The sequence below is a fragment of the Heliangelus exortis genome, chromosome Z (assembly GCF_036169615.1).
Source record: "Heliangelus exortis chromosome Z, bHelExo1.hap1, whole genome shotgun sequence".
Taxonomy (NCBI): Eukaryota; Metazoa; Chordata; class Aves; order Apodiformes; family Trochilidae; genus Heliangelus; species Heliangelus exortis.
Genome location: NC_092454.1, coordinates 12696892 through 12712458, shown reverse-complemented (window position 1 = coordinate 12712458; position 15567 = coordinate 12696892). Strand labels below are relative to the sequence as shown.

The window sequence follows — 15567 nt, the reverse complement described above, 5'->3', positions numbered from 1 at the left end:
AAATTCCATGCCCTATTTCTGTCCTGATTTTTCTACCTTACAGTTCGAACCAGAGGACCTAATCCTACTTCTGCTTTTGAAATGCTTGGCTATTGCCCAGCATCCACTTCCTGTAGGATAAGATGGTTTTCAGCAGTTACATACATATACACCTAGCAGTTTCAACTCATCTCTGAAATTTCCAGGAAATACCTAAATTACAATCACAGTTTGAATTAAAATCATGGGAAAGAATTCCAGGAATATTTGGAATTCATTAAACAAGAGCACAAGCTAGGCAAGGTTAATGTGTCATCAAACGGATAAAACATGCTGTGAGCATTTATAAATCACATAATCCTCTCTCTTCTTCAGTAATAACAAGAGGAAGGAACTTCTCTGGCTAACTTTTCCTAATAGCATTAGCCATTTCAGACAAAAAAAACCCTGATCAGCAACTTTGATACTAAGTCATTCTAGCAATTCTGCTAGACAGCAAGTGTCTAATTGCCATCAAGACAATAGGCAGTGGACCACCTTCATTAAGATATGAGGCTTAAAAAAATATGATAGGCTTTGCTGGTCTTGAATAATTCTCCACTTCAAACCTAGCTCATTTGGTTTAATGTATGTCAGGCATCTTTTGAAAAAGCATTTCAAGAAGGTAGAAAAAAAATTGTCTCACTGTGATTAGTTTTATTTTCACCTTCCAGATTATCAAAGCATTTGTTATATATGTTTCCTATTTCTGTCTCCTAGTATCACAACTTGGTAATTAATCCTTACTTGTATATCACATGCTAATTACATGTCTTGAATAAAAAATACCCCTTATGTGCTCAACAAGGCAAGAATGTCATCGCTCCTGAGTTCCAGAAGTGTTCATCCCATATCAGAAATGCCTTTGTAAGGACTTAGGTAAATAGTGAGTAAGTAAATAGTGGTGAAGGGCTTAATAATAACAGAAGAAACAGAAGGTATTGAAGGTTCTCACTGGCTTTATTTTTAGTCTACACTGACTTGTAGAAAAAAAGAATTGAATAATAGATTTTCAGGTGGGCCATATCCTAAACCTGGACATCACATGTGGCTCTGGATGCTGGGGAAACTGCATCTGTGTTGTCAAGGAAACAGCCTTGCGCTCTGTAGGCAAAACCAATGAGGATTAAGCAAGGATATATTATAGCTAAGCCCTGATGACCTTATCAGTGATCAACAAGATCTGTCTGTTCTTCACTGTGCAGGTGTCCCTCAGGAGGGAGGGGGATATGCAAAAACATGCATGCAAACATACGTAATTTAAATGTCAGACCTGGATTATTCTAACAAGTGAATGCATTTCCCAGCTAGATGGATTAAAAGACTCCATTTGTGTAAGTAAAATGTTTATATAAAATTAAATAATAGTCAATAAAGTAATATCACGTTTTCTGTAGGCTTTAAATGAGTAGGAGATAAATTGAAGTATGATAAACTCTGTAATTCCTTTTGATCTTGTCATAGCTATATAATCAGATTAAAATGCACACACAGGTGTGCCACAAAAAAACAATAATGCTAACGATAAGGAACAAAGTTAATAGAACACTGCGAAGCAGAATAGCTGTAAAAAGTTTCAAACACAGTTTTCTTCTTTAAAAAAGAGAATTAATGCACATGTCCCTCAAGTAGACTCACGCTGCAACATACACATTATTTCATCCTTTTTTTTTTTTTTTTCTTTTTATCTAGAAGAATCAAAAACCAAATGGCACAGACACAGATAGGAACATGAGAAAAACACCTAATTGGTTTTTGCTGGGTGGAGAAAGAAGTTGAAAAAGTTGTTTAAATTGCTGTTAGAAGTTACTAGTTTTTGCTTAAACTTTAAAAGACTTTTCCTTTTTGTTTCTAAGGCAAAACAGAATGTTACACTTTTAATGAAGCTTCATAAAAAGTAAGAATGAATGAGCAACTAAATTTTATGTGTTTTGGCAGAATCTCTGGAGTTTTCTGTGGTGTCGTTTATATTGCTGTGTAACACCGAAAGTGATGAAATGTCTTTCTTAATTAGCCCTGTATTTTAGTTGTTAATCTGCATGTATTAACTGCTGTATTTTTCTTGTTTCAGTATCTCTTGTATCTCACCCATTTTAAAAAAAATTAAAATCAGTGTTGGTTTATCTGCAGATAATGCCAGATGAACCTTTCTCATCAGAGATACTGTCCTGTTTCTTGTACAGAGAAGAGTGGAACAGAAGCAACTTGTGGAATGAGACACCACTGATTATCTCGTTTACTTTCTTTGTTTTTTATTTTTGCCTAGGGAGGTTAATCTAAAACTGCCAAAGCCATTGAATTTTGTCAGATTTTGGCTATTCTTTTGTGCCATACCACTCCTTTTTTTCATTTCTTCATAGTTTCTTTCTTTTTCATATCATATGATTTAAAACACCTGATCCCCAGCATTACTGGTTTTTGTTTTTGTTTTTGTTTTCTTGCCATGTTATTTAAGTTACAGAAAAATTCTGTGTATAGTTTTTGTTACAGAGTTCAGACATTTTGCAGCATGTTTAAGTCCACTATGGAAAACTTGAAATTTATCCAACTTCATTGCTTAGTTTTTGAGACTTGCCACTCTCTTGATAGCATTTTCTGTCAGAACAGTAGGGGAAGAATTAATCAAAGCCGACAGGGAAGACTTCACCACTTCTTTGAGCAGAGTATATGTCAGTTTTTCTAACCATGTAAAATGTGTAGTGGAAAAGTTAGAGATTAGAGCATATTAAATGCTTTTATATTTAATTTGTAAATATTGAAGAGCATAACATCAAGGCTGTTAGAATACGTGCAGCATTTAGCTTAAAAACCTGTGACTTAAGTCCTTGGATAAAAGTCTGCTGTGATGGAAATATTCTTGGAGATATAGAATATTAATTTTCAAAATAAAATATTAAGAAGTGTGTTGTACCTCCCCAGGTTTATCATTCCCAGTGCTTCTTTTCTAATTAATCCGTTACTTTCAATTATCGGCTAGTTCTGTACTACTGTCATATTGAGTCCCTCTAGTATTTACATGTGATTTTATCCTCTCATGCTTCTGTTTATTCCTTATGTGCCCAATAGTTATTTTGAAGGTCAGGTACAGATCTGGATTAATTTCCTAATTTTATGTCTGCACCTTGATCTTTTTCCACTCCTTGCATTTTTACTAATTTTGTACAAATAATTCTGTATTTATTCTCTCTTGGACTATGTTCCATCTGTTGCTTTCTGGTCATTCTGCTTTGCTTTTCAATTACTAAAATACACAGTTTTGTTAAAAATGTTAATAAGTAAGTTAATAGTTTTATGTGAATTAAATTTAATATTTAATATATTTAATATTAATGACTTAGACCAGTTATCACTAGTTTAGGGAGCAACAAGTGGAACCCAACCTTTTTTCTCTATACCAACTGCTTTATAAGTGTGCCAGCAAACCACTGAAAGATATCTGCTGCTCAGACACTTTCTGGTGTAATCTGCAATCCTGAACAATAGGTGCAGCAGCTGCAGCCTCTCTAGTGGGGTTATTTGTGGCCAAGTAGGCATATCAGCCTTCCCTGCTCATGGAGTTAGACACATTCAGGTCACGTCATCCCTCTTTGTGCATTTGCTGATCCAACTGATCTGTGTGTGCACAAGTAAGATATTTCTGATGCTGCAGATTTACAGCAGACCATCTGCGCCTGTCTCAAAACCTTTTGACCAAGTGTTCCAGCTTGTGTAGGAGATCTTTTCTTCTAGTTCAAATACTGGCAAATATGATTTTCTTATTCCATTTTAAATTATTGGTGTAACTTTGGTCTGACTATTCTAAATGCCTTGTACCAAGGATATTTATTTCATTTGACTCACTTCAAACATAAATTCAGGCACAGTCACTGGAAACATTAATGTGTGCTGCTACATTTATTCTGTAGTAGCAGTATTGAGGAAACCAGGACAAGACCTAGAATATGGAATTTCTGTCTGGATTTTATTCAGCTTACATCTGTAGCTATTCATAGTGCTGTAAAAGGGAAGAACAATTTTACCAAATAAAAATGTTCATGTTTGGCATATATTTAACATTGACAACAAAAGCACAGAAAAAAATGAAGCTGTGGAAGACCTCTAGTGTTTACACTGCTATTGCCAAAGGGCTGAACAGTATTTTTAAGTAAAATAAATAGAAGTAGAATGTGCAAGTCAAATTAACTTAGTCATACATTCTTCTCAAATCTTTGCATGTCAATTATATCCCCTTAGTGTACATAAGTTCAATTGTTGTAACAAGAGTACGTGTTTATAAGAATAAACTGTATTGTATAATTTTTGCACTGTATTGTAACATTTTTTATTTGATGCACTGTTCATAACATATATATGTATTTTCCTTTAGTCTTCTGATCTGATTTACACATGATAAAGTTTCACATGAGAGTTCCTTAGTAGCCATAAAATCACTTTCTGAATACATTTTGATCACTCAAACATTGAAATTTGAGCACACATTTTCAGGTTATGATACCTACATTTCTTGATGAGTATATTGATCAACAGATGTGTCATTTCTTAAAAGCAACAGCATACAGCAATATGTTGTCACTCATCAGTTTTAAGTCAAAACTGTCTGCCACAGTAGCTATCAGTGAACAAGACATTTGTAGTATGTATCTTTGTGTCACTGCCATAAGTAGCAATAGGTAATCCTAACAGAAATCAACCATACAACTCTAGCAGCTAGCCTAAGTACCTTGTGCTTTTGCAGGCTGTTTGCCCTGTTTTCTATAAACTAACTGACATTTTTTATATAGAAAACCATGCAGGATGTTTACATGAAGATGTTTTCCCCTCTTCATATTTGGATGCAAGGTGGTTTTTTTTTGGTTGTTGTTGTGTGCTCCTTTTATATTTGTATTACATGTCATTTATGTACAAAAGAAAAAAAAATAGAAACATAGCCAGCAAAAAGCTTTAAGAGGTATGGATACTTTTAAAAAATCAATTGTGCCTTTTTTGCATAAGCATGTGGTTTACACACTCGATTTCAATGTACAACCTGGTTTAAACTTAGAGAACCAAACCTAAACTTCAATTCTAAGACTTATGTTCAGATCTGTATCCTACCTAAATTCAAACTGTTTGACAACAGCAGTATTTAATCATATTTAAGATAATTTTTCTGTGGCTTACAGAGATCAAACAAGCAGCCTACAGGCTGGATTGTGCTTAAGAATGGTCTCCTTTGTCCCTCTGCATCTTCCAGGAGAAAGCTAATTTATTTCAAGTAGCAAGTAGTAGCTGAGCACCTTTGCATAGCTCAGAGAGGATTAATTATTAAAGCAATGAAAAACTTCCATGTTTTCCATTATTACGTTTTTTTAAAGCGCCAGTGTTTCAGCTGTTTAGAATGATAGAACCAATTCCAGACAAGTACTAATAGGAAAACTGAGAAAAAATGTTCAACTGGTTTGCAAACATTCTTTGCAATCATTCAGTAATTTCTCCATTTCTAGTGTTCAATATCAATGAAATGCACGTAAATTCTGGTGATGCTTCCAATGAGAGATGCTATGTCTTTTTTATTTGTCCTGTTTAAAGACTTTCAGGCCGGCTGGGAAAAACACAAAGAGGGTCATTTGGATTACCACTTCTGCTTTTTATGGGTGTTAACAAGCTCACATTCAAGCAAAATATTATTTCAGAGCTTGTTGCTTAGGATTTACACTGAGGCATGTGGTTGCTAACACAAAACTGTTCTGCTTCCTTAGGAGGTATTTAAGTCCTTTCAGACACCAGACATAGAAATGGTGGCACTGGATGAAAGCTGTCATTTATTGTTCTGATATTCACCCTATGACTGGAGTTGATAACCCATTCTTCAGAGAAAAAGGCAAGAATTTGTTGCATTTAAGAATATCAGCTTAATAAAGAAAATTTCATGTCAGGTTTTTCCAGTCACTGCTTATGAGTCTGGATTTACATGTAAAATTACCCTCCTCTTTTGAGTTGGATGGAGAAAATGAAGGAAAGATACAAGTTACTTCTTAGTGGTGGTGGGTAAAGGAGAACAGTGAAAATGTCTGATAAGAGGAGAAAGAAAGACAGGAACTCATAGACTGACAGAGACACAAGCAGCTGACAACAACTTCCTAATTGTCAGTAGTTGATGGATATTGCCTGAATAAGAACTGAGAAATGGGATATAATTCAGGATATTGCTTCAGGATATGATTGTGTTTGTTGTGAGTGTGATGAGACCATGGATATATTGAAAGGAGAAGAGGCATTCAGGGTATTGACTGATACACAACTGTAACAGTGATAGGAGACCTGTGTGATACCTGTGCTCAGCCCAAAAAAACAAAAAAAACCAAACCAACCGAACAAAAAAACCCAGCCACCACCACCACCAACAAAAAAACACCAACAACCCAGAACCACAAAGCTGAGAAAAAGGAGGTTTAAAGAGCTGTTTATGTCAATCTTAAATTTACTGTTTTCTAAGTAGCAGCAGTCCAGTTTATTTTCATTGTATTATGTGTTATTTTGTAAGCCCACATAGTGATCTCCTTTCTAAATTACAGATACAAGGATTGTTTTGCCTTTGGTGTGATAGTTTTTTCTATACTTCTCCTTACATCTTTAACATTCTATTTAAAAATAATGTCAGAACTTTCTTCTTTTATTTTTGTAGTCTTCCTGTTCCCTTCTTTTTTGATGTGTGATTCTTAGAACTGAAATCAGTATTACTAGATATGTCTTTGGTTTCTTTAGTCCATATGAACACTCATCTTACTCTCTTTCATTCTAATTCTTATGCCTTGTTGCATAACCTTTTGAGCAATACATATCATAAGTATGGGTTTCTTTCTTTGTAGGTTCATTAGATTGCATCTTCAATATATGAACAAGTAGCTTGTTGTGGTTCTTTTCTTTCAGTGCCCACTGGGTTTGTAGTTACCAAGGAAATTGCATTTGCTATTGTAATTTTCAAAATGGAAATTAAATCTGTTCATTTTCTCCTGATTGTAAAGTAGAGATCAGATATAAAACATTGCAACTTGCTTGTCTCATTAACTGAACTTTGGGGAGGTGAGACTAGAGGTTCTTGCTCTTACTTAAAAACTTCCAGATAATGTAGCAGCCATTTCCTGAGACTGTGAAATTTCTTGCATTAAGTGGCACACTAATTTTCATGCTCAGGTTTATTTTGCATAAGTAGTAGTATTTTAGATGTGAAGTAATCATAGAATCAGAGAATATGCTGATTTGAAAGAGAGCCATCAGGATCACTGAGTCCAACTCCTGTCCCTGTGTAGCAGTCCCCCAGAATCACATCATGTGCTTGAGAGCATCATCCAAATGCTTCTTGAGCTCAGGAAGGCTTGGTGCTTTGACCACTATGATGAACCAATGAGTCAATGTTTTGTAATTTTAAAGCCAAAGTATCTGGGAAGAAAACTTGTGCTGGACACATGAAACTCTCCTTTTCCATTTTGATGCAGAAAATTTCTTTTTATATTACACTCTGGCTTGATTACAACCCTCTGAAAATTATTTTGCTTTGTTTTCTTTATTGAGTGGAAAGGTAAGGGCATCAAGAGATGGATTTTGGTTGCATTTTATGGTCTTCAAATGACATGAATTTTCATTATAAATAGACATCCAAACACAATGCAATAGCTCTTGCTTTTGTCAAAACTATCGTTTATGTAATTACACATATTAAAAAAATCTGTATGTCGTTACAATAATGAAAAAAGCCATACTTCCATTTCTAAAGCACTTCAGGAAACAAAATTAAGAGTCTGCCCTCACATTCAATCCATCCATTTTTCACATGAAATTGTACCCTGTGCGTAGTAAGAAAATTTTGATTTTTTTTAAGTTTCTCCATGCACAAATAATAATAGAATGTAAAAACTTATGTTCTTGTCTGGAGCAAGATAATTATAATAATTTCTCAAAAACAAGGACATTGTTATAGTCACTCCTTAGATTTAAAATTGTAAGTATTTCTCTCCCCTCTAGCCTCCTCATCTGTTTCTTTCTACCAATAAGTATACATAACACAGAATAGTCCTTGGCTTTATCAACATATGAAGTTAAAATACAAGCTCTTAGGTTGCTTTTTTTCCCACACATCAGTGAGATGATATTAAGAATATTAAATGGATTAATATCTTAACTAATATTACTTGATCAGGGTATCATGTGTGTCATTTTACAGTGAACAGTTTAGTTAATAATATGACCTTACATTTTTCTGATAATCAAAATCTTAAATATTATAGATGGAAGAAAAAAAATTAAACATCTTATAGAGTATAAAGGCATATGTATTCTGTGCTTGCTCTTAGAATTTGTTTAATTTGTTTAATTTGTTACAATTAGTAAATACTAGTAAATAGGAACTTTCTCACTGGTTCTGCCCTTCCTGATTATTAAACTGTTTCTTCTAAATGTAATTTTACTGCGTCTTATCTTTTTCTAGCCTTCAAATCATAAAGAAAAGGAATGCTTTTTCATCCCCTGGTATGTGCATTCCACGTGTCAAGGTTATGACCTTCATTAGTGAAGCTAAATCGAGCAGTGTCGAGGTTGCCAGAACTTCGTAATAAAAATAAGCAGCAAACATAAGATTGCTTTCAAATTGGGCATGTAGGGTTCATGTTCTATAGATATACTCACAATATTTCTGTTGTCTTAAAAGACCTCAATATTCATCCTAAGATCCCAGTGAAAATAATGAACATTTTTCTCAGGCATATATTGCCTAGCAGTGATTTCTTTAATTTTCATTTGAACTTGCCTTTCTAGCTGCTGTGTTCTTTGACGACTCCCAAAATAAACCATAAAAAGTGTGTTGGCCTTGCAGCTTGTATTTATTTCCTACAACAATATATACATTTTTCATCCATCCTCAAAAATAGTTACACTATTATATATAATAGTATATATATTATATGTATATAAGACATATGTGTTATATATATATTAATATATAATATATATATTATAATATATAGTATGTTATACTATGTATAATCATAATATAACCAAACTGCTTACCTATAAATGGTATGAGGGCAACAAGGAGATGGGAAGCTGAACAGGTTTACCATGAACAAATTATGTCAAACCAGTCTGATTTCTTTGTGAAAGTTATAGACAGAGGCCTTATAGAGAGAGAAAAGTTAAATATTAGATATCTTGATTTTAAGAAATCTTTCGATTCTCTTTCAAAGGCATTCTTCCTAAGCTATCAGGGAAACAGGATCAGGATATATATATGGTAGGATGAAAACAAAACTAATTGGAAAAGCAAACCAGAGGCAGTAATTAATGGTTCAGCATCATAAGTCTGCATCAAATGGAGTTCTATATGCATCTGTCCTGTTAGGATTTTTATTAAAAAATGCTAGGATAAAATTTACAAAAATAAAAAGGAAACATAGACTATAGCAGATCACAAGATGAGTGAAAATGAAGCCTGCTGAATACTGTTTGGTGTGTTTTCACTTCAAGTATCTAAATATAAAATTTATTTGCCCATTGAAACCATATTTTGGTTGGGAAAAAAAAAGACTTTCTGTCTTGCCATATGTTTTTATTATTCTTTGCAGAGGAATGTATTATATCAGAGTTAGACATATGGCTCCTTCAAGATTTCCTAGGACAAACTACAGTTTGTGAGTAGACCAAGTGTTATTTTGGATATAAAGAGTACAGTTCTTAATTGGTATAGTTTTCCTTCTACTCTTCGGCCATGGTAATGACTAAATTGAGCTACATCATTCATTTTTGGAGTGTTTTGCTTCAGGAAGAGGTAGAATAATTCCAGATAACCAAGGGGAAAACAACAAGCTTTTTCAGAAATCCAGAGAAACCTGTGAAAAGGGAAAAAGTTGGAATCTTTGATCTTGAGAAGATAAGATAGGAGGCTGAGACTATAGGGATATGACAGCAATTTTCATATACTTAAAAGCAGCTACAAAAAGGAACAAGGTAATCTGTTTTCTGTCTGTGGTGCACAGAGCAAACAGTAATAGTTCCAAATCACAGAATAGTGGAGAGCATTTGAGGACTTTCATGGCAGAGTTTAGGAGAGGTTATGAAAAGGCAGATTTAAGAAATTTTTTAAAATATTTGTATAGTTTTTGGAAGACTGTGGAAATCCATTACTGAATCATTATGTTAAAAAAATGTCTTTCAGGAAGGCAAGCACACTTTGATATTGGAGATGAAGCAAATATTATCTTAGGGATGTTTCAGACCCCATTTTGCACTAATTCTTAGGGTACAGCTCCAAATTCAACAGCAGCATGCAACCAATCTTTATGAAGAAATGCATGCCTACATTTGAATTGCTTCAGCAGCAGTTTTGTTTAACTGTCCTTCTGCTAGATGAGAATTATATTTCAGGGGGAAAAAACCAGCACAAAACAAACCAACCCAGAAAGTAAATATTTATATTGAAACCTTAAGCATTAGCCTATTTTTACAAGTAATCTTCACTTTGTTGAAATAACCATAAAGGTATGGTCATCAGTCAAAGATAAACTACATTTATCTACTAATACCAAACGATGCATTTGCAGGCTTGGGGAAAGAAAAACAACCTATACTTATTCCATAAACAGCATATTTAGATTACATAAATATGATCCTCTTCCAGATATTTGAGAGAAATCACTCCAAACACTATGAAGACATTTTTACCATTTCCAAGCTATGACCTGCAAAGAAAATGCAGAGATGTAACATCGTTAAGTGTGGTCAACCATACTGAAGTTTTAGTTGGTGAGAAACTAGGCTTAATAAACCAGAACTGTACTATATAATTATAGGAGGAAACAACATAGTTGGAGAGATTGGCTAGATCTGTATCTTATTCCTTCATATGCTGAGTGACATGAGTTGTACGGTGTGATTCACAGCTTGTCTTATGCTAATGGCATGTTACTGTTGTAATCAAATAAATTTTTTAATAAAAGGAATTGATGGATTGTATTTCTAAGCCTCGTTCACAGACGCTACAATATGTTTTTAATCCCACAGTAGTTAGTACAATCAGCTTTTGCAATTCTAATTAATAATTAGTCAATATTTTTTCCCTTAAAATCACTTTCAGTAGCAGATTATTTTCATAGAATCATAGAATCATAGAATGGGCTGGGTTGGAAGGGACCTCAGAGATCATCAAGTCCAACCCTTGATCCACTACCGCTGCAGTTACCAGACCACATCCAGTCTCTTTTTAAATATCTCCAGGGATGGAGAATCCACCACTTCCCAGGGCAGCCCATTCCAATGCTTGATCACCCTCTCGGTAAAGAAATTCTTTCTAATGTCCAACCTAAACCTCCCCCAGCACAACTTGAGACCATGCTCTCTTGTCTTGCTGAGGGTTGCCTGGGAAAAGAGACCAACCCTCCCCTGGCTCCAACCTCCTTTCAGGGAGTTGTAGAGAGTGATGAGGTCTCCCCTGAGCCTCCTCTTCTCCAGGCTGAACAGCCCCAGCTCCCTCAGCCTCTCTTCATAGGATCTGTGCTCGAGTCCCTTCACCAGCCTGGTTGCCCTCCTTTGGACCTGCTCCAGGACCTCAATATGCTTCCTGAACTGAGGGGCCCAGAACTGGACACAGTACTCGAGGTGTGGCCTCATCAGCACTGAGTACAGGGGCAGAATCACTTCCTTGGACCTGCTGGCCACACTGTTCCTGATACAGGCCAGGATGCCATTGGCCTTCTTGGCTACCTGGGCACACTGTTGGCTCATGTTCAGCTTCCTGTCAATAATATTTTGTTCAGTTACAGTCATTAGAGAATTTTAGAAATACACGTAACTCCTAAATGTAGCAAATGGCTTTGTTTAAAAATGGCAAATTTTGTTAATTCCAACTTTCTTTTTCAATAAGTTCTAGCCAAACATAGTTCCAGCCCGCCCTGCATGGGTAGGGACACTGGACCAGGTTGCTCTAAGCGCCATACAGCCTGGCCCTGAACTGGCCATAGGCAGTAACTGGCCATAGGCAACTAGCCTGCCCATTAGTTGCTGCTGAATCCCTTGGTCTCCCAGTTGTCTTAAGCACTGACATACACACACATGCAAACAAGTTTTTCCATGTGCTAGTTTGAACCTTTTAGCTTCTCTAGTAGCCAGCTCACAGATCCCTACTGTATCTCCAGAATCCAGCCCGGACTTAGAGACTCTAGTATTTGAGTGTCATATGTTTTACAATATAGGAAAACTGTAGCAGAATTTCCTGGAAATTATATGAAATGTCTTGTCTTGAAGCAGAAAATAAAGGAAATCTGCATTACAGTGAAATGCACCATAAAGTGCTACTGCCTACAGAAATGCAGTGAGTTCCACTTGAAATATTCTGAGTATTTTTATTACTTTAGACTGTGTACAAAAAACTCAGGTATCATGTGTCTGTATTTTTGTGCCATGTTTTCTATTATTTCTTTGAATTTCAGTACTCTTTAGCATTGTTTTTTTTCCAAGATATATTTTTTTCTCTGTGTTAACTAAATATTCAGATTGTTACCCTCAAAATTCTAACCAGGATATGATTAGGGTTTTTTTGTTCAGTTATGTCAATTTTGGTATGCAGAAGCTGTAAAGTACTTAGAACTGCTCTAAGCAATAAGGTGAAAATTGTATCAGTTTTAATAATAACCTTGTTAATAACAAGGGATGTGATTAAGTAAACAAGGATTACATGAGGAAACAAGGATATATAAAAGATAAATATGTACAAGGATCACTTAATAAAACATAACCCCACAACAGTGAAATTGCCATAGACATACATAGTACCAGCAGTGTGCTACAAATATACGTCAATGTGCATGCATTCTTTGAAATTAATCCCAGTATGGCACACAAACACACAGTTTCACGAAAACAAGCAGAGCATCTCAGACCCCACACAATGTACTGTCAAAGTATGCCAAGGGAGTATTCTAGCCAAGTGCTGCCAGCATTTGGATGACAGTTCCCAACAGATTTCTGTACTTTTAGAGAGCTGAAGGACTAGACAGCCTGTTTTCATGTTTAAACAGATGCATTCTTTCATAATGCAGCTAAAGTTGGTAATTTCGTAAAGGAACAATATGAAGAGCATCCACACAAATTACTTTTGGGTGAAATAGAGTCAGTTAAAAAAAAAGACCAATTTGTCTAAATCATGAGTTCTTCAGTGGCTGAAGAGCCACTGAGAAATGGAGACACATAAAACGTGGAAACTAGGTCAGATGACACAGGCTGAATCACAGAATTACAGAATTGCCATGGCTGGAAAAGAACTCACATCACAGAGTCCAACCATCAACCCAGAAAAAAAATTACCATGCACACTAGAGTATGTCCTGAGGTGCCACATCTACATGATTTTTGAATACCTCTAGGGGATGGTGATTCCACCACCTCCCCAGGCAGCTAATTACAGCACTTGACTACTCTTTCAGTAAAAATATATATATATTCTTCCTAATATATAGTCTAAAGCTATCTTGGTGCAACTTCAGGCCAATGCCTCTAATCCTATCATTATATACTTGGGAGAAGAGACTGACCCCCATTTCACTACAACCTCCCTTCAGGGAGTTGTAGAGAGTGGTAAGGTCTCCTCTCAGCCTCCTCATCTCCAAACTAAACAATTCCCATTCCCACAGCTTCATAGGACTTGCTCGCTAGATGCTTCACCAGCTTGGTTACTCTTGTCTGGACATGCTCCAGTAACTCAATGTCTATCTTGTAGTGAGGGGCCCAAAACTAAACACAGTACTTGAGCTGCAGCCTCACCAGTCTGAATAAAGGGGAACAATCACTTCCCTGTTTCTGCTGGTCACCCTATTTCATATGCAAGCCAGGATGCTGTATATCTTCTTAATCATCTGGGCACACTGCTGGCTTATATTCAGCTGGATGTGGACCAGCACACCCATGTCGTTTTCCACTGTACAGCTTTCCAGTCACTCTTAATGAGCCTCTGGAGTTGCCTGGGGTTGTTACGACCAAAGTTCAGAAGGACCCAGCCCTTGCCAGTGTTAAACTTCATACAACTGGCCTCAGACCATCAATCCAGCCTGTCCAGGAACTTCTGCAGAGCTTTCCTATCCTTGAATAGGTTAGCACTCCCACCCAGGGTGGGAGTTGGTGTTGTCTGCAAATAGTCCCACCCAGCTTGGTGTGTGTGTTTAAATATGTATATAGAGGTCAAATCAAATCAAGGTTCAGAATGGTGTACAACTAGTCTCTATTTTCTCTGCTTAGTGGTCTAAAACGGCAACGTCATTTCACCAAATTATTTCTATTAATATTTTAATGTTTTTAGAAGTTATATTTTTGTTATAAATTGCATCAGATGCAATAACAGTATAAAATAATTCCCAGCTAGTACATGTCAAAGAAACTAAAAATATGAGACTAATGTCTGAGGAGAAAAATGGGTTTTTATAAGTATTTTCTGGTTAGTATAATCTGATGTGTTTCACAAATAAGTATTTTTAGCATAAAAAAAAAATTAACCAGTACTAAACAAAACCCATGTAGAGCAAAGATTCTGCATGGAGCATTCTAAAAGCTTCTAAATGATGCACTGAAAAAGTGTACATTAGCTACATTAACTAGTAACTTTAGATAACCTGTGTAGGAAATGAAAAAACAATGAGCAGAACATATGGGAGAAAACAGAGCTTCTATAAAAATCTAACACAAATATTCTACATTTCTGCTACGGAAAAAAAAAAAATAAAGCGTATACAGAAGAGATGAGGAGAATCACTGAAAAATATGTCAAATATGTCTTTGTATGTTTTTAAATATCTAGAGCAATGTACTTTCTAGTACTTTACTTGAGAGATACTGCAATCTAGTCTACTAGCAGCAAAATGAACTACTAATAAGGATGCTTTCCAAAGCATTATTTCTGTGAGGCATTTAAAATAGATGAATTAATCATTAATATATTAATGAATTTATATATTTCATTCACAGATTATGAATGGCAGCTGTTCTATGTAAAATGCAGATTTTCTGCAGACTGGTCTTGAGTCTCATATTCAACTTGTAAAGACAGACTTACTATCACAACCTGGATAGGGCACCCAGGAAGATAGACTGGACACCCTCGCTTTCTAAACTCCCTTGTCAGAGAAGAGCCTTGGATCCTGAACCCAATCTCAGGATCAGACCTTGCCCTTCTGGAGAGAGTAGTTAAAGTGTTAGTCCAAGGAGATGCTCTAACACCAGATACCCCTTCATCAGATTAAGGTGAAATGATACTTAAGGTCTGTATTTGAACATTGCTATTAATTAGAAGTACAGAAGGAATAATTTGTAAAACTATATTCTCAGGCTGCACAATCATAAAGGCTGATACTTTGGTTATAGAAGTCACAATATATATATGTTCAAGCTGCACAATGTGAGGAAAAGAATTTATTAGACCTAGTGTTACTTAATGATGTGAGGAAGTAAAAGAGAGTGAAAGAGAGAGAGAGAGAGTAGGAGAGAAGAAAAACTAGAGAGATAACAGGAAATCACTGGTCCTAGATCCAGCGTTAG

General features: G+C 35.6%; 1 protein-coding gene across 1 annotated transcript in view; it reads left to right on the top strand.

Moving 5' to 3' along the window:
• Nucleotides 1–1199: 1199 nt before the first annotated feature.
• The window catches only part of PRLR (prolactin receptor), a 95720-nt gene continuing 81352 nt past the window's right edge, over nt 1200–15567 (top strand). Inside the window, exon 1 of the mRNA XM_071729898.1 lies at nt 1200–1352. The gene's annotated coding sequence lies outside the window, so the exon portion shown is untranslated. The remainder of the gene's footprint in view (nt 1353–15567) is intronic.